Source organism: Stegodyphus dumicola, chromosome X2 (assembly GCF_044657685.1).
Source record: "Stegodyphus dumicola isolate Sdum_Otavi_A_Nest chromosome X2, ASM4465768v1".
NCBI lineage: Eukaryota > Metazoa > Arthropoda > Arachnida > Araneae > Eresidae > Stegodyphus > Stegodyphus dumicola.
The window spans coordinates 130,721,363-130,741,439 of NC_140781.1; the positions used below are offsets into that span (position 1 = coordinate 130,721,363).

Below are 20,077 nucleotides of genomic sequence, written 5' to 3' on the forward strand. Positions count from 1 at the left end.
CTGCAGTGTATAGGATACTGTGGAAAATATCCCTTTCTCGCATCTTGAAATGGGATTTCCAATGTCATTGTACTTTCCTTTTTTTACGGTTATAAGGAGAGAAAAACCAGTTTTTCCTCTGATGGAAACAAAGGATTTATACCTGAGTATCTTCACAGCTCTTGCTGTCTCATCAAGTTGAAAGTGGCCAGATTGGACTCTCTCAGGGGAAGTTTGGGAAAGGTGTTCCTTCCCCCTTCTGGGAAAGTTGAGAAGTGTCAATAAGAAAGGAAAATAGTTTTCTCTCAAAACCTTGATCTTGATAAATCGAGCCATTGTTTATTGGGAATAATATAGTTTAAAGACCTCTACTAACATACCGAACACATTTTTTTCGAATTAAAAAAAGTCAGTGTCGATTTGGTAAACGGTGCAGGACGTCATTGGGGAGCAGTTTGTTGTTCGCAGGGCTGAGTAGTGTACATAATAAATAAGCTTTGTCTTATTGCAGCGTTGCTTGATTGAGGGCGTCTTGTTTACCGTCTATTGAAAGAGGTAGAACTTTTTAAGTATTTCATGATTTACCCTATTTTGCTCAAAACTTTTGACTTTGTTTTGTAATATTTAAAGCATATGCAGTTCAGTTTCTGAAATGTAGTACTCGTATTTATTAATATTAAAATTTACGTATACAGTTATATAAGCTTCCTTCCAGCTTCTTCTTTCGTAACTGTTTCCTTTCTTAAAGTAAAACATTCAATTTTAAATAATTGCATATAGTAATTGTTTTCATGCCGAGGGAATTTTTTTGAGTGTTTGAAAGTGTTAGGCATTTGTATGTGTACGTGTCTGCACTTTTTGAAGTGAGAAAATTACAGCATGCAGCGGTTTTTTCCTGAATGAACTTTAAATGTGATTTTAGAATAGAACTTTAAAAACCATATTAAAAAAGCATTAAGAAAAACCTTTTTAATAGTACAGTTTTAGAGTAAAGTAAATGATAAAATTTTATGAAAAGGAATTACTGTACTCTTTAATTTGTGCTTTTTCTCTCTTTTCAATTTTTTTTTAAAAGTTAACTAACTAGCGTTTGTTTTTAAATTTCAGTTTTCTTATAATTTTTATTTTAATTAAGCAGTTTTCAGTAGTACAACAAATGAATCATGTAAAAGAACTACTTTTTTTTAAAGCAGAAATTATTTTGAGTTGTGTATGTGTGATAATTTATAAATCCTGTGCTTCATAATAGAAAATAAATGAAATTTTGTGTAAAATTTCATTTTTTGAAAGTAATTTAGAAACTTTCATTTTTAATATTTTTCTTTTTAAGGTATAGCGTAATTATAGCTTATTGTTCCTCTGTTATATAGTTAAATTAGATACTTTATTTCAAATATGTTATCAATTTCAGTAAAATTTTCAAGCATGAAATGAGTGACGTCCTGATTCACCAATTAAAGTCGTATTAACGTGCTCATTGGAATCAGTTGAGTTAAAGTGAAATGAAGATTTTGAAAGTTCGCATTTTATAACTATTTCGTTCCATACTTTTTTTTTCTGTCCCCCCTCCTCGAAAAAAAAAAAAGACCGAACATATGCGGTTTTTATGTTTCTATCTCACGTAAATTGTGTATTAGCCATAACTGCACTGCCGTATTCTGCCAGCTGAACGAAGTTGCAAGCAGTCACAGCCAGTTAGTACTGAATGTATTAATTCACACATAACTTTACATATTTCATAATGGAATTATATTGCATATGTAACGTACATTGTATCTTCATTGAATTGAATTCCCGAGTTTCCTTTTTAGTTCGAGTGTTAAAAACTTAACTAGTCATAAAATAGTGAACAATTTTAGAGAATCATATATTCCGACTGGCGTTTTGAAGTTTTGTTGCTGATGGAGGGAGAAATGATTTTTAGTTTAGTCTTGTTAGACTGTCAGAGATAATTACAATTTTTGTTACGAAATCCTTGTTGTTTGTGATAATGAAAAGATTCAGTGAGCGAATGGATAAAACCATTGCGTCCTAAATTTTGACTTCACCTTTCAATTATACCAGAATAGAAAATCACTAGCTTTATAGGATTTTTATTCCATCCCAGGAAAAACGAAAAAGCATTTAAGGCCCAACAGAGTCTTAAATGAATTAGAAATTTATACCTTAAATTTAAGCTTCTGATCCCCCGTCTAATTAAATGTCTATTTCGATGCATATTCTTTTCTTACTATTGTTGTTAAGATAAGAATTTTCATCCCGATTGCATTTCATTGAAATTCTTCAGCACAAAATATCTGATTATCATTTCAGCATTACGTATGCAAATCGGTTTCTTTAGAAAGCCATGAAGGTGACCATCAGTGGTCGAGCGGTTGAAGTCGCAAAACTTTGGTGGTTCGACCTAGTTTCGATTCCAGGCAAAGGAGCTGGTTGCATGAGCGTTTTCGTGTTTTTCACCATTTGTAACGTGGATGCGAACCAGTTTCTCTCAGAAAATCCTCCACAAAGGCATTTCTTATCATAGGAAGGCATCCCCATGTGTGCTTTGCCATGGTCAAATAAGCCAAGCGAAACCTCCGTGGAGGAATAGCTGTATAGAATATTTTGATGAATTATCTCGTTGGAACTTCCCGCAACTCTCCAAAAACGTATTGTTCTGGTACTGCCCTTGCATATTTGAAACCAGAACACTAGTTTAAATGGGCTCTTTTCGTTTGAGATAGTATATATTCATTTAAGTTTTAACAGACTAGTTTAGAAAATGGTGCTCTGTGTATAAAATGAACCGCACATGTTTTTCAATGAACACATAAATTTCCAACTCTATACACTAATTTATATTACTCAGCGTCACCTTCAGTTATCAGGTAGACTTATACATAAGTGAATTGTGAGCGAAACATAAATAAGTGAATAAAACAAGTGACTACTATGAGTGTGACAGGCAAATATTACACAAGAACTCTGCAAAGAATTGCAATGCATAAAACATTGCTAAAATCCTCATTCAGCACAGTCGAAATCTTGACAGGGTCTCTTTAATAGCCACAGGTCACAAATACCCATCTTCCGAAGTAACTTTATAAATTCTACTACAAATTTTAATATCCTATAGAGATTTTTGGCTAGGCCTAGCAACAATAGATTCCTCCAACAATTGCGTACAAATGCTGATAATCATATGACAGGCGGTACAGCAACTCAGCTGGTGTTAAGTAAGATACTCAGTGATGGAAATGAAATGAAACCTCCAAGAATGTTTGCGCGTATTGGAGTACTATTTGAGCAGCCGATCGAATTAGGTTGTTTAGGCGCATTGCTGATCGAATTAGACTATCTCTTTGAACACCACTTTCACTTTTCATTCATTGCCCGTTCATGCGTTCCGCAAATAAGTTTGCTTCTCTACTTAATGATGGGACTCATTCAAAGCGCAAGGGGAGAAAGCCAATTCAGTGACGTCCGGTAAAGAATTAGGTGAGGTGGCGCAGACAGAGCATATCGTCTGCGTCTAGAAGGAGGTCAAGGTTATCGTGGAAGTTGAACCTCAATTCACTCGTATTCTTTCTTACCTGCCTAAATAAAAATGCACGAAATTCTAATCAGCGCGAGTTACCGCTGGCGTCCCGCAAAGTATTCACTTACCTATCGTGTAGTGACCCTTTCCCGTATGGATATTTTAAAACCGGCTAGTTTACGCAGTTTTATTGAAATAAAAATTTGCTACTTCAGCGCATAGAAGACTGAAAGTGCGCTATGTATAACGCTACAGCCGTTATTTCCTTTCTTTATAGTATGATTTGAATTCCTTTTCTGTAAATTTGATATTATTTTCATTGTCGTGTTAAATACGCTGATCTTCAGTAAAAACATATATCTTTAATGGAGTGTCAAAAATTTTTGGAACGTTACTTTGCTAGACCATTTACCGTCAACGCTATTGGGAAAAATGTCTTATTTTCAATGTGTCCTCGCAAATAATTAACTCCTAGTGTTGGCAACGCCACCAGTGGCCGACTAATTAAGGCCACTGAAATCATAGTTTAACTTGAACTAGGCGAACGGGCTGGTTGCATGGCCGGTTTTCGTGACTTTTCCCATGTGTAATGAGCCAGTTTTGTTTTAGAAAGACCTCCTTGAAAGCATCTTCCCTTTAGACAGATAGCCCTCGTGTGCATTTATTATATTCAAACAACCGTACCATTTGTCGAAGCCTTAGGTTTTAACTTCTATTTCAAATTTAATCAATATATAGACGCTTGACAAATTGAGAGATTTAAAAGCAAAAAACGCACTTCATAGTAAATTAAATCGTTTTATTTTTAATAATTTATAGCATTGTATCCAACTGATAATTTGTAGCATTATTGTAATTAACAGTGCAATGCTACAAAATCTTAAGATTAATTTCGTTGTTAATAAATTTATAAAATGTTTTAATTTGTATATATTTCTTTATAAACTTAGGTAAATAAATCGAGGGTTCTACGCGTTGTTGAATTTATCGCTATTTGCATGCCGTCTTGTAAATAATACGTAAAGAAGAGTGGGGGGAGGGAAGTCGAGTTGATTCCTTAACGTCTGTGCTACGCAACATTAATATGAGCTTCAGCTTCTCCTTTCCCCTCCTGTGGTCGATTTGACAAACCTTTGTGGTGCGCGGTAAAAGTGTAAAATAATCATATAATAATGTAATATAGATGGGTAACTCGCGATCACCGTTATAAATTTATTTTCTTTTTATATATCAAAATGCCTAAGATTTGAGTTACTGTAAAACTAGAAAGCGTAATTCAGATATATATGCATTTATGAATATTGGACACATTTAGCAACGTGTTTCATTTCTAGTTTATACAGATTTAACAATGTGATTTATTTCTAGTTTACAGTCTTAACTAACAAATAAACTGAAATATTAGGTTAATAAATGTGGGTGTAATAAACGTTCAGAATTTCGAGGTCTTGTTATACTTTATGTTAGATTACCGATCGAGATCTCTTGGCTGAATAGATTTACATATCTGTGACTTAAATACTGGTCATTTGCTTTTACAAAGTGTTTTCAAAGAGTCCTCCTTATGTTAAATTGCCTTTGGTAAATATCTTATCCTTTTTCAAGGTTGCTTTAAAATTTCTAAGTTAACAGACATTGAGCTTTTGTAGTTTGAATTTATTGGAACAAAAATTTTTTCTGTTGCAATTGCAAAGCATTTTTTACTTATTAAAAACTCACAAAAGTATTTCGTAAAGCACTTGTACATAAATTACCGTATTAAATTATTATAATGGAAGAAGTTTAGTGGTCAGAGAATATTTTAAAATGAAATTATATGTCAAAATCGTAACTTCCTTACAGAACTGAAGTGTAATTTTTATTAGAATCTTTTTACGCCTGCTTCATTAAGGAAATGCTTTCAACCAGCTTGAGATGTTCTCGTCATATATTAGGCTCACCACTGGCTAAATGAATTAGAAACCACTTATCCCATTTTCGTTCTGCCCTGCGGAATGTATGGTTAGTTGAGATTTTGTTTTTGTGGTTTTTTTTTCCGTATGTGTTCCGCCCTGCCTTACCATTAATAATACTCGTACCAAAAAAACAAATTACCGGACGTCTATAGGTATGCAAGGCTCCGCAAAGAACTGAACGTCCACCTCTCTGGCTTTTTCGCAGTTATAGAAAAAGACGTTTCTTAAATTTAGGAAGAGTGAATTCCCATTTTAATTCATGTAGTTAATGACTGTATTAGGATACATAGAGGCATGTTACACAAATTTTCCTATTGGCCACTTTTTTTTTAGTTTCTTTAATTCGAAAGTTTACATTAACTCGCACGTCAGCAGTTTCTTCTCTACCCTTGCGCCCAGCAGTGGCTGTAAAAGCTAGTGGTTATGTAGTTAACTTGTTCAGTGCCGAATTTTAACTTGGTAAGCCCGAGTTAACTCAGGAGCGGCACTGAACGGGTTAAAGTTAAAACATTCATCAGTACTGGAATTGCCAGCAGTTTTTAATACGTAATTTTGTTTATAAATTGTTCTTATTTTAATGTTTCTAAAAATTTGGTATTATATCCTTAATATGGGAAGCGTCGCCATCCTAGCTGTGAGAAGACTGCTGAATGCTGGCAGCTCGACCCGGGCTCGAACCCTGACGAACGAGATAACTGTATGGTTGGTTTCCATGATTTTTCCCCTGTGTAACATGCTTACAAGTTAATTTTCCATAGAAAATCCTTTGAAAATTTTCCTTAGGAAAGGGATGCCTTTATAGAGAATTTTCCTTAGAAAATCCTCCTTAAAGGCTTCCCTTTCCTGAAGCCAAAAAAAAAAAAAAAAAAAAAAAAAAAAAATCGTGTGCTTTGTCTTATTCAAATAACTCAATCTAAGCATCTAAGCAGCAGTAGGAATTTAACATATCTTTCAGAAGTCTTCTCTTGTCTTGTGATCCAATGTATTTGAAAGTATCTGAAGATGTCTTCCTGTCATGAATGCTGCAGCTTCTTGTGTTAGTCAGACCATCTGCACATCATATTCTGTATCATTCGCATAAGTTGTTAATAATATTGCATTTTTATCAGCATATGTGTTTAATTGATTGGTTAAATTGGTTGGTATGAAAAGGTTGGAACCTGAAATAGCTGTCTTTTCCAAGGCATGTTGCCAAGATGCAATCAGCAGATGCAGGAAGTTGGCTTTCGTTGCTAACTTCTTGGCACTTAGTCCATATCGTCCGTTGTTATGAAAGATTCTGTTGCTCATCCATCCGACTGTGCTGATTATCCCTTCATCGCTGTTTTTTGATCACACGACTGAATTGTGGACTTCTAATTTCATAATTCATTCTTATACGAATATTCTTCGTCCATAGCTCTGAAGTGTACCTATTACTTGTCGATGAATTTTATGCTTTAAAGCATCGGGGAAAAGTTTTAAAATCCTTTATTTTATTATAAGAGTTTTAATAATGCATGTGCTGAACTATTATGTCTTGGTTGTTCTTTTTCATGGCTTTTGTAAGTTGAGCTCAACGCGAACATCTACTATTTATTCTCCACTGTTTGCAGATTTTCAGTGAGAAGTAACATGATCATCTTAAATCATCATACTAGTCTTCATCTGAGAAGAATCGCTCACAAATCAAAAAACATAAGTTCTTACGCCACCTATCGGCGAATGAATCTATCGGAATGAATCTATCGGCCACCTATCGGCGAATGAATCGGGGATGAATCTGCATCCTGGAGTTTTTCCTACTGCCAACCTCGCTATTGAGCAGCATATTTTCAGTATAAAACAGTCCTTCGATCTTTCGCTGTTTTGCGTCTTCCTCGAAATTTCAGTTTTAAATTGGAAACATTTAACACTTTGACCCTTTTCATGAATGGGATCTGTAGCTTTTATTGACATAAATAATTAATATATGTCATGTATATACAGGGAAGGTAAAGATATTTGTAATATTATTGCAAATTAATAATAATAAAATAATTACTAAATTATCCTTGTGCTTGTATTCAATGTAGAAAGTAGGGGGAAAAAACTGTTTCAGGGCAAATTGTCCTGATAGTTGCAATGGAAACTGTATTATCCACCACTCTTTTAATCATCTGACTGCAGAAGACAGTCTGAAGAAACGATACCCTCCCACAAGAAAGGGCCCACCAGCAGCCGAGTGGTAAAGTCGCTGAACACTGGTAGTTCTGACCTGAATTCAATTCCAGGCGAACAGGCTGGCTCCATGGGTGTTTTCTTGGTTTCCCCCATGTTTAACGTATATATGAGCCAGTTTCTCATAGAAATTCCTCCACGAAGGCGTCGCTCCTCTTAGTCAGATAGCCTTCGCGTGCTTTGCCATAATTAAATAAATCACCTTCCCCCATCCAAAAAAAATCGAACATGAGCATAATTTTTAAAATAAGGTAATAAAATGTTAAATATACAGTTCTTTAACAACATGGTATTGCGCTTAAATGAATTTGGACAGGGAAAAGAAAAATTCCGTTCGAAGTTAACGTGAAAGTCTGGTAGTTACGGGATTAATCTTCACAGCAGTACGATTTATATAATCTAAAGAGGAAAGTTGACGTGAAACTACACATTCATGCATTAGTGATACATTGATATTATTTGTATTGTAATTGTATTTGATCTGCCTAATGGGGGGAATGCCTTGATGTAGGACATTTTAAATGAAACATATTCATACACGTGGGAGAAGGGGCACGTGAAAGCATCCTTGTAGCTAGGTCGTTTGCCGGAATTCTGCTACAGGCCGAACTATTCGTAACGCACAGTATCTAAAATAATAAAGAATTCTCTTGTTATGAGAACTGTGTACTGCGTTTTTTTAAATAAATGTGTCTTTTGGCTGCGGTAATATGGTAAGATATACAATGGCATGTGTTACGCCGAACTGAAAAAGAATTCTGGGAGTACGTGATACTTATCATGCTGTGCCTTAGCAAATTGTTTATTTATTTTGTTCTTACTGTTTAGAATAGTAAGCAGATTAAGGAGTTATGGCCTGTTTCAATTCTAATCTTCATTTTGATCCTTATTATGTGATGCGTTATGTTAAAAAATGACCTTCGTAATTGATTTTCCATATGAAATTTTGATGGTGGTAGAAATTTCTGTTATCCGTCTCCGTCTACGGCTCCGAGAGTCGCATAAATCTGCGTAAGTTGCGGGAAACTTAAGTTTATAATCTCATGTGACGTTAGTTGGTGTTAAAATTACATTTAGCGAAAAACTTGGTAACATTTCGCTGCAGTTTCCACGGAAAACAAATGGATGCGCTCAGAATTGGCATAATTCTTTGGGGCTTGCTGTGGACACATTTCTGTGTATCGGCTGAAACAAACTTAACGGACTTGATTAAATAAAGCATTGAAATTATTACTAGTAGTATTCAGAACATAATTTTTAACTATTTAACTCTGGATGCATTTTGATGGGAAAGCACAGTGCCAAATAAGAAATACGGATGAGCGATCAGTAACGCAATCATAAGCAGACCTATAGACATATCTTAAGATATTTCCAGATCCACTTTTCTCTTATTAGTGTTTAAGTAATTCATTTTAAGTGTTTCATCCGCCCCATCCCCCCAAAAAAGTCATCCGACCGTGTTAATTTATCTGTATCCTCGAATTGCATGATCAAAATCGAAATTTGCTAATTTTGAATGATTAGATAATTTTTGTAAGTCATGTGTTTCGTCTTGATATTTCAGTTCACTTGTGTAAATCTTTCCCTATAGTTTTTACTCTGTTGCATCGAAATCTACATATTGTCGTCAGAATTTGAGAAAGGTGAATTTTCTGCATAAAAGTCTTAAGAAGAAAGGCGTTTTAATTATATGCTTCATAGCTCTTAAATTTTAAACAAGAGTAGAAAATTTTCAGCCAACTTATATCATATTATTTATTTTTCGCCCACAGAGAAAATAGTAAAGAACAATGGAATATTTCATTAGGTTATAATGTGAAATTGTTTACCATATGAATGCTAATTTGAGGAAAGACTAAAATGCTGCCAGTTAATGGTGAAATTTTAATTACTCTAGATTTTCTATCAAGACTGTCATTCGAACATTTAAAAAAAACTGCCACCCCCCTCCTTTAAAAGTTGTCTTCGGAACACATATATAGACCTAGATTTCAGTGTATGATTATATATTAAATTAGGCTTAATTTATATTTCGAATCTCATGTTTTGATACGTCATCGGCAAATTTAGTTACTGCTTGCACTTCTATAGTGCAAGCAGCATTTATTTTAAAAATTAATATATATAGCATTCTATAGCATTTGTTTAAAAAAAAACCATAAATATTTCATAATGCCTAAACATAATAGTGATAAAATAGCAGCTGATGTCGAATTATTCATATTTTTGTATATTAGTAATGAATGCTTTTTGAGTTGACAATGGTATTCCCTCTTCCCCTCTACTGCTGCCTTCATATTTTTGTGATTCATTAAAGAAACATTGACTTTTATCTTGTGTAGAAGTAATGAAATGCATTAGTATTCCTTAATCCTATGAACGCCAAAGCTTACACTCGCTTGTAAACTGTTGCATGTACATATTAGTTATTATCAAAATTTAGCTATTAACTTAATTTGTTAAATTATGCGAACAACGATTATTATAAATTTGAAATTGTTAGAATTATTTCTGTACTATTAAACAAAATAAGAGTGCAAAATCTTTTAAAGAACAGTTTTAATTTATACAACGCGACATCAGGTCTCGTAAGTCCGGACTGGAGGTTATGCCAGTCAGGTGGTGTAGTTATTATGCCCCACTAGCTGCTGAATGTTCAAGACGGTTGGACCCGGGTTCGATTGCTAACGAACGGACTGGCTCCCTGGCTGGTTTTCCCCATGTGTGACGTGAATACAAGCCAGTCTTCCCTTAGACAGATAGCCCTTGTATGCTTTTCCATATTCAAGCAACATAATCTGCTCTATTTACCTTTTTTCTTTTGAATTGCTGCAGGAGCATATATACTACCAGTAGTGAAATGCAAAGAACCAAATGAGGCTTGCGAGTTTTTTTTTTTTTTTTAAGAACAGGCTCTATTTTGGAGAAATAATTAGCTGTTCTTGTTTTTATTATGTATGACAGAAATATGGAATGGCTTTCAGTCTCTTTCAGAATAAACTGAACCACTTAAACTATGCTTTTAACCATTCAGCCACTTTTGGACTAGAAAAATGTCTTTTGGGGGATACTTGTTTGTCCATCGCGTTACCATTGCTCCTGTAAAGAGGGGAGATAGTTGTGTGAGTATCTATGCCTTCCTTGACGTTTGCACGTATGTTAACTAATGTGGACTTCTGTTAATTGCCGTACCAATTGTATGGCCTGTGAGAGAATATTGCGAGTAATTTATACTTTAATTTAGGTTAAAATAACATGCCGAACAACGATTAATTTAGCAGTCAAACAACAAAAATCAGCGTTATATTTGCAAATTTTCCAGTAAATTATAATTATTATTTGCAAATATAATGCTAACTTTTGTTGTTTGACATCTAAATTAATCTATACGTTATATATAGTATTCGATATTTTCTTTTTGCTATTTTTAATATAACATCAGTATGTACTTAATTTATTTCTCATAACAAATTTTATTCCTTTTATTGCATATTGTCTACAACAGTAGTTCCCAAGTATTATTGCATCGTGACCCGATAGTGTAAATTATAGTGAAATTTCCTTGATATGGCCACCTTGGTTCCAGGTAATTTTAATCTTCTGTGAAAGTGGTCACTTTTAAGAACATAAACATTAGTGAGATTCATTACCGTTGTTATATGTTCTCAGAAATGCTAGTCACTTTCAGATGAGGTCATTTTTCGGAATTGATCGCTGTGGGATAGTTCGTTATAGTATCAATTTACCGCAACTCGCATTCGTTTAGTTATTTGGGGGGGGGGAACAAAAAGAGGAGCTTAGAAGTAATGATATAGTAAGTAACTGTAATTGTCAGTATTTAATAATGATGAATCATTTAATAATCATGATATAATAATTGTAAATCAGCACAAGTATGTATAATAAAATAAAAACTCAGAACTTTTCTGCTGCCCAGCAGAAATTGTTTTCTAATCCATTGTTGTGAGGCAATCCGCACTTCAGGAACCAACTGATATGAAAGTTGTAGCATTCGATTTAAGCAGAATAAAAAGTTTTATTGTTTTATAAATTTTGTTAAAATATCTTATGATTCATGCAAATAAGTGTTTGCTGTAGTGTAATATTTGTTTTCTGTTTATTTTACAGTTCCTTGTAACCTGTAGTCAAGAATAGTTGGCTGTATAACTTTTGCCCAACCTTGGTAGTTGGTGCATATATCTTTTAGGTGAGTACATATATGTGTGTGTGTAGTTGAGTGTAATTTGAAGTGTACATTCATGTACATATTATGTGTAAAAAAAGCAAACTTGCCATTGAGCAATCTTTGAAATCCTGTAAAGTATGTAAAATCGCCGATTTAAAAATAATAATAAATAATAATAATAATAAAAAAAAACCAGTAAATCTTGAAAAATTGGGTTCTTCTCAGGAAATGAATTCGAATATTCCGACTGCTAGCAAGAATTACGGAGCATAACATTCTGGAGAATGTCTTTTATATATTCCCGCCACCTAAACTGTGATAGGGGAAGGAAGTGTTAGCCACTCGGGGAAATCAAATTCATGATGAATTATCGCTCACCGTATATCTTAGACTTTGAAACGCAGCTCTGAGTTCCAACCCTCCCTCTAAAAAAAAAGGACTTTTCATTCTAAAAATAAATAAAATCAATGAAATCAATTAATAATAAATTACATGTTCTTAGAAAATATTTTTTAATAATCGGCTTTGATTTATTAACAAGTAGAATATTCCTATTTAAATTAGTAATTCAAAAAAGTTTGTTTCAGAATTTGTAATAGTTCATAAAAATCTACGATCTTAAACGTGATCTAAGGGTTATCGTGTTTCTAGTGGTGTTTATATACGAAAAAATGTTGCTTCTCATATTCGAAGAAATGTTAGTTCTGGTTCCGATGCTATTGTACAGTCGCAGAGTAGATTTTCTGGTACGGAAAATGTTGAAAATTTAAATGCTAGTTGTATGTGGTTCTAACAGTGCATAGGACCGACACCGATATGCAATCGACAGAAGGTAGAGATTTTGGAAATAATGTAATAACGGGTAAGATTATATGACCGTCTGTCACCTTCAGAACTGTTACAGGCATTTGATCGACGCTACATAGGGTCGTCATATATAGGGTCGAAACCGGCATGCTGTGTAGCCAAGGTTTGCAATTAGATCATCACATAAGAGTGAAAAAATTTGATTAAATTATTATTTTAGGGTGCTTGGCATAGGGCCGATACCGGCATAGAGACGAATCTGGTTTTTATGCTGCCTTGTCGATCCTGTGCCGTCAGAGCTATTCTCGGTTCTCTGCCGTGTCGTCGTGTTTCGCATTCCGTTGGATATATTGACCATTAAACTGTCGAAAAAAATGGGGGGGGGAATGTTTTTTGAATTCGCACAGGTATGTTTGAAAAGGTGTTTAGTAGGATTGATAGAAAAAAAAACTGGGAAACTCTGTTTATGAATTTATGTAGTAATGAAGTGGAAGAAGTGGAAAGAGTAATTGATGAAAATGCCCTTATTACGAAATTAGGAAGCAGCTGATCAAGTGATAAATTCTTGATTAAAACTACGAGATCTTTAATGAAACACTTTTTCTTTGTCCTCCTAAGCAAAAACAAATTCTTTTTTAGTATACAAGATGCTATTTTTGGTCTATGATAACTTGTGGTTAACTTTACATTGTTCAGGTTGTGAGGATTTATCTATTTATTTTTTACTAATAGTTAATTTTAAGTTTAAAGAACTTTCCTGTTGCTCTCCTCTTCCCCCACGTTTTTCATGCCAGAATGTAAATTAAATAGCGCTCGTATATTCACAATGACGGAGAAATAAGAGCTAATTAAGTGAAGATTTCGCGAGTTGATTTTAGAGCGTGTTCTACCTGCTTAAGGCCACGTTGTTTTTGTGACTAAATAGCGATTTGATTATGTGGCGTTGAGTGCTTCAAGTCATTAGGCTTGTTTCGCCGGTTTTCTGCAAACCAGAGCTTACTGCGCGTTACCTTATCCTGTCAGCCGTTAGGTTAATCTAACTATATTTGATTATGGTTTACTATTTCTTGTTTTAGTTAAGCCAGAAGTGTTAGCTTGTGTAAACCAAGTTCGGTCATTGTTACTTTTTTGTGTTGAGATAAAAGTTTACATCCTCCTTCTGACTTTGTCTACAGTTTAAGACAAGAGGATTATCAGCGAAGAAGGAAGAACGTCCTCCAAAAATTCAAAAAGCAAAAGGCTTGTTATAAACGTCAAATTATAGAACCGAAACTTTAAGCCTGGCATACATACTGTAGCAATAACAAAGAAATTTATGGCCCTCTTTACAAGATAGCAACGAATAGAAACTTCAGACTCGCTCATCTTCATATCCCGTGCATCAGTAATTCCAACAGCAGCGCTGATGCCACCCATACCACCCTGAACACAGTCCTCCTAAACGATAACGAAGATGAAGAACAGAAGACTACACGCCACAATAAGCTTCCTCCAGACTCAGAAAACGACTCACCATTTACCCAGGCTGAACTAACTGAAATTATGAAAAATCTTAATAGCAAGAAAGCCCCGGGCATCGAAGGAATCTGCAATTAAGTCTTTAAACTTATCCACCGTGCCAACGCCGACATACTTCTACAGTTTTGCAACAAATGCCTCAAACTTAGCATCTTTCCAAAATGTCTTAAAACCGGTCAAATAATCCTTTTCTTAACAGAAAATGGGGGGATTAAATGGACAGGAAATCATTGACAGGAAATGGATTTATTAGGCAATAAACATAAAATCGGCATCCTGCTCTGAGTAAAGTTCTGGAACGCTGTATTGCTGGAAAACTGAAATACCACTTCCATCATGAAGGGCATATCAGCAACCCCCAGTATGGTTTAGAGAACAAACATCCACAACTCATGCCATAGAAGCAATCCTAGACAAAGATAATATCAATAAAATAAGCAATCTGCATTCAACCACCCTGTGTTTTGATCTCATAAATGCTTTTGTTTCGTTATGATGGCCTGCCATCCTGAAGTCTCTCCACAACATCTACAAAATCATTGAAAACAAAAAGCCCAGATCTCTGGAACATCAAATTCAACGATATTACAAACCAGGAATAGCCCAACTCTACCAAAATTACAGCGTTCGTGGTCAGCGGACGAACACAAAACGTTCTTCAGAGCAATTCCTAAGAAATAGATTAAATATATTCCAGGATCACTGCAAGAGACATAAATTAGAAATCTCCATCCCCAAATCGCAAGCAATGATCATTCATAAGCCCTAAAAGAAAATTACAAAAAAACTCTCAGCAAAAATAAAAACAAGTAAAATTAAAAACCTCAAATCATTAAAATATCTTGGGTTTACTGCTCGATAAAAATTCAACTTCATCGAACATCTCCAGCATATAAAGATTCGAACCTACCAAATTGGACAGAACCTTCGCAGGATGCTGGGATTTAACTGGGGATTAAATCCTCACATCACCAAGATCCTATACCAGATCGTCACATATGGGCCCTGTCGGTGACAGAAAGAAAAGGGATTGCTAATATTCATACAGCGCAGTTCATGCTAAACATCACGCGTGACTTTCGAACCACTTCTAGCTCAACCCTTGAATGTCTTGTCAAGCATTATGTCGCTACAACGTCAAGCAATTGATTGAGGCTGTTTACTGTTCAGTCCTTCAACTCTGAAAAGGCAACAGCTTCGAGGATTGCATCTTCTGCATATGATTTACGAACAACGCCCTCCTTCATACGAAAGTCATGTAGCCGATCCCCATACCAATATAAAAATCCAAAAGAATGTCGACCCAAGAAACAAAGGAATTGAAGCTTACACTGACGGATCAAAAATCGAAGGAAAAGTCGGATGTTCAGCATTCTTTCTAATGCTACAACATCTGGACTCTGAAATAAAATGGAAAGGGTATTTAAACAACTTTAATACATCAAGTGGAACTCTCAGCAATAAAAGCTGCAATCAACATTGCATTAATAAATTTCTCTAAAATATCCATTAACTCAGAAAGCCAAGGAGCCGTACTCTCTATCCGAAATCCAAACAACCGTTCTCACCTGGCCCATGAAATTAATCAAATATCTAAAGATCTCATTACTGAAGTAACCGTAACTTGGATCAAAGGGAACAGTATCACGTTGGCTACGACACCGCCGACAATCTGGCAAAAACAGTAGCTCTTTCCTAAGAAGGCGAGTTCCTCAACATCAAGCTTCCGAAATCGAAACTACGACAAATCCTAAACAAACATCTAAGCCACGAGTGGCAAAAAGCGTAGAATAGCGCCACAACAGGCTGGCACACTCACCAGTTTTTCCCCAAAATCGGCACAGACATCAGAAGCTCTAAGTCCTTCCTAACTTATTACATTACCGGTCATGGCCCATATGCAGATAATAGCGACAATTGCATCTCTGGACTCAAAGGAGATGCAAACCATTACCTATTCTTCTGCCCTCTTACGAATGACCTTCATATTCGGAAACCCACAAATCTAGGTCTTAACTTTTAAAGACTCAACCCCACTTATATCCAAAAATCATAAAAATACACCGCCTACCAGCGGCCGAGCGGTAAAGTCGCTGAACACTGGTAGTTCGGTCCGAGGTTCGAATCCCGCGAACGGGCTGGCTGCATGGGTGTTTTCGTGGTTTTCCCCATGTGTAACGTGAATACGAGCCAGTTTCCCTTAGAAAGTCCTCCACGAAGACATCCCTCTCCTTAGGCAGATATCCCTAGTGTGCTTTGCCATAATTAAATACACCACACCATAAAAATACACCAAAAGCTCAGTGATCTAGGACTGGATTTAGGTCTAGTCACTCCTTAGGACCGAAAAAGCAGAAAGAGTAATGACTAGACTACACCCCAATATTTCCCAGCAACATTTACAATTTCTATAATGCTTCAAAACACTAAACATACCGAGCTATAAAATTTATTTATGAACTTTGGATTGAAAGAGCTGAGCTCGGTACAGTCTTGCCTGGAACAAATATCCTCACGCAGCAAGAATCAAACTCCCAGTGTATTAGCAAAATTAAATCCCATATGTTTATATGCTTGCATAAAAATGCAAAAATTCCAGTGCAACGATCTCCAAATTATCTTCTACTGTATTTATGTAATCAAATATTCTAATGAGTATGCTCAACAGTTTGTGTTATGTTATGTAACTTGGCCTAATTTTATGTCATTGTCCTGTTATGCTTAAATGTAACAACTCCGATGTATAACTCCATTGTTACTTAGTAGAAAAAGCATACAGTCAAATCGCCCACCAGCGGCCGAGCGGTAACGTCACTGAACACTGGTAGTTCGGTCCGAGGTTCGAATCCCTCGAACGGGCTGGCTGCATGGGTGTTTTCCCCATGTGTAACGTGTATACGAGCCAGTTTCCCTTAGAAAGTCCTCCACGAAGGCATTCCTTCCCTTAGGGAGATAGCCCTCGTGTGCTTTGCCATAATTAAATACACCAACATCATACAGTCAATTCCAGTTTTTCGTGCTCTAGCTGTTTAGTGTATTAGGACGATACCTGTTCGATTCTGTGGTGAAGTCTCTGGTGCCCCATGCACTTTTACCTGTTTGTGTTAGGTATATAATGCATATTTAATTTTATTGTAAGAAAACAACAGAATTAGATTATGCACATATTAAGTGTGTGTGATTATGGCAAAGCCTCGAGGGCTATCTGCATAAGAAGAGGAGGGATGCCTTCGTGGAGGATTTTCTAAGGGAAACTGGCTCGTATACACGTTACACACGGGGAAAACCACGAAAACGCCCGTTCGCGAGATTCGAACCTCGGACCGAACTACCAGTGTACTACCGCTCGGCCGCTGGTGGGCCGTGCATATATTAAGAACTTTGTTGCAAAAATCGACTGTAGAAAGTTCAGTGATCTTAAATCTGGAACTACAGTGGAAAACTACTCATTTTAAAAATGGGCCACATCCGTTCTAGCTTTAATGTCTGTCGAATGGAAAATGTTTTCATTTGGTTTTAGAGTGGTGGCTAAATCTTAGTGCCTGTTTGACTTAAAATCAATAGACATTTTCCAAACCTTTTTTTTAAGCTGGAAATTTTGATTTTTATATGTATTATTAGTAAAATCAAAGGCCTCCTCCTTGAGATTTTGTTTGTCATTTTTGCCAACTTCCTCCTCCTGGAATTTTTTTTTTCATTTTTCATTTTTCATAGTACTTACACACATTTTTCATAGTAATAATCTGAAACAGCCTATGGTGATTGATACATATCATGCTTAAATGTTGTCAATAAAGTGAAAAATCTGTAGCTGAGTTGAGTGAACGTTTGGTTCAAGGGTCACGATGTGCTATTTAAAAGAAGCTAAATAAATATTGGTGCGTTATTGTTTGGAATGATTTCCTAAATGCTGTGTGTGGAATTTAATGAAGGGAATTAGACATAAAGAGAAATGTAGATAACTCTTTCATTCGTCGTCGTTTCAATGTAGTCGGCATTCGTATCGAAGAAACTTAAAAAAATTTGTGGATAAGAATGGCAGTATAGTCCGAGCGCAATAAGTTGGCATAAGACCTCGGAGCCGTTCATTTTTAAGTAGGGGATACCAGGTTAGGAATTCTAAAAGCAGATTATGTTTGGCCACAGTTTCTTTCACCAAACGATTTTTTTTTATTATAATTGTTATATTTACTAATAATTACAACTTTATCGCGAATTTCAAATTATAATTTCTAACCAAAACACAGTCCAACAGTGCCAAAACCCGAAACCAGCGTTGTTATGCTGCCACAGAAACACTGCCTCTCACTGCATTTAAAAAATGGAATCGTCTGGAACCCCGGGACTTGAACGGCAAGTTATAATAGACGGCGCTGACGAAACAAGCCGCGTTCCACAAGCGTGCAAGGCCAAATATTTGGGGGTGATCTTGAATGAATGTCTGAAATTGATTTCTCATGTTACAGACATAAGAAGGAAACTTTTCGAAGTTGTCAATACCCTAATACCCCATTACTAGGAAAGTATTCGATTTGAGAAAGAGGCTTTTATGTATCACAGCTGTTAGACCCCTTATCACCTACGCTTCACTTCCCTGGACTGCTGCCTCAGAAAAAGATATTATAAAGCTCCAAGTTGTGCAAAATAAAATTTTAAAATTATGACCAACGCACATTATGTCAGTAATGCGACTTTGCGCAGTGATCTAAAGCTGAAATTAATTGATGAATATCTAAGAAAAATGAATAGGAATTTCTTCCGTAAGGCCACAGTTTGTGAGCATATGAGCAAGTTGCTTATTTTCTCTTATAAAGTTTTAAAGGAGGATAGTGACCTAAGACTATTTGCAGCCCACTTCACTAGGGTCTCAAACTTTCCCACTTTAAATATGGAATTTAAATGTGTATACTCATTAGTATTTTTCACTTTTTTATTGTATAGTATTTTATGTATCTTATTCTCTTTCTTAATTTTATATGTATCTTATTTTTTGCTACATCCTCATAACTTCCCACGCTCGCCTTCGCCACACTCAGGGTTCAGCTCTTACGTATTTTATGCTGCTTTCGATGCTGGTTATCCTCTCCTCGACTTCTTGCTTCCTTTGTGTATTTATCTGTTAATATAGTTTTACATGATTGGGCTCTTTGGCATAATGTTTATCGAGCCGGCTAAATTGTATTTCTATATGTTATTCCGGCAAAACACTCGTCAGTCAGTCACAAGCCGCATATACTGACGCCGCGTTTCGGCGTCCACGTAAGTGAATGTTTGTTAATGAATACGAAATCGGATTTTGAAATCCATTAACACGTTGAGCGCCACGTCAGCCATCTGTGGCTGACACTAGATTTTCCGTTTAGGCCGCGTCAGTCATCTGTGGCTGACACAAGATTTTTCCGTTTAGGCCGCGTTAGCCATCTGTGGCAGACACTAGATTTTCCGTTTAGGCCTCGTCAGACATCTGTGGCTGACACTAGATTTTCCGTTTAGGCCGCGTCAGCTATCCTTGGCTGACACTAGATTTTCCGTTTAGGCCGCGTCAGCCATTTGTGGCTGCACTAAACTTTCCGTTTAGGTCGCCTCAGCCATTTATGGCTGACACTAGATCTTTTCGTTTAGGCCGCGTCGACCGCCGATGGCTGACAGCGTGTAACATGATATATAACTATAAAATTTACACTGTTTTATGAAATTACACAAAATTTATTTAAAATCTACTTAATTTTGATTCATGATTTGATTTTGATTCATTGGATTTCATTGAAACACGGTAAACATAAAAACGGTTCTTCCATTACAGCTATTACAAAATGTGACAACACTCTTTTAGTTTTTTTTTTTTTTTTTTTTTTTTTTTTTTTTTGCCATTACTCTACCAGCTTCTGTTGCATTTTTATTATAACATAA

The 20,077-nt window shown here is 35.7% G+C and overlaps 1 protein-coding gene across 12 annotated transcripts in view; it reads left to right on the forward strand.

The window, feature by feature from the left end:
* The window catches only part of LOC118188269 (uncharacterized), a 282,549-nt gene that overhangs the window by 130,040 nt on the left and 132,432 nt on the right, over positions 1 to 20,077 (forward strand). For all 12 annotated transcript variants that reach the window (XM_085809316.1, XM_085809319.1, XM_085809315.1 and 9 more), the window contains one exon: positions 11,785 to 11,863. The gene's annotated coding sequence lies outside the window, so the exon portion shown is untranslated. The remainder of the gene's footprint in view (positions 1 to 11,784; positions 11,864 to 20,077) is intronic.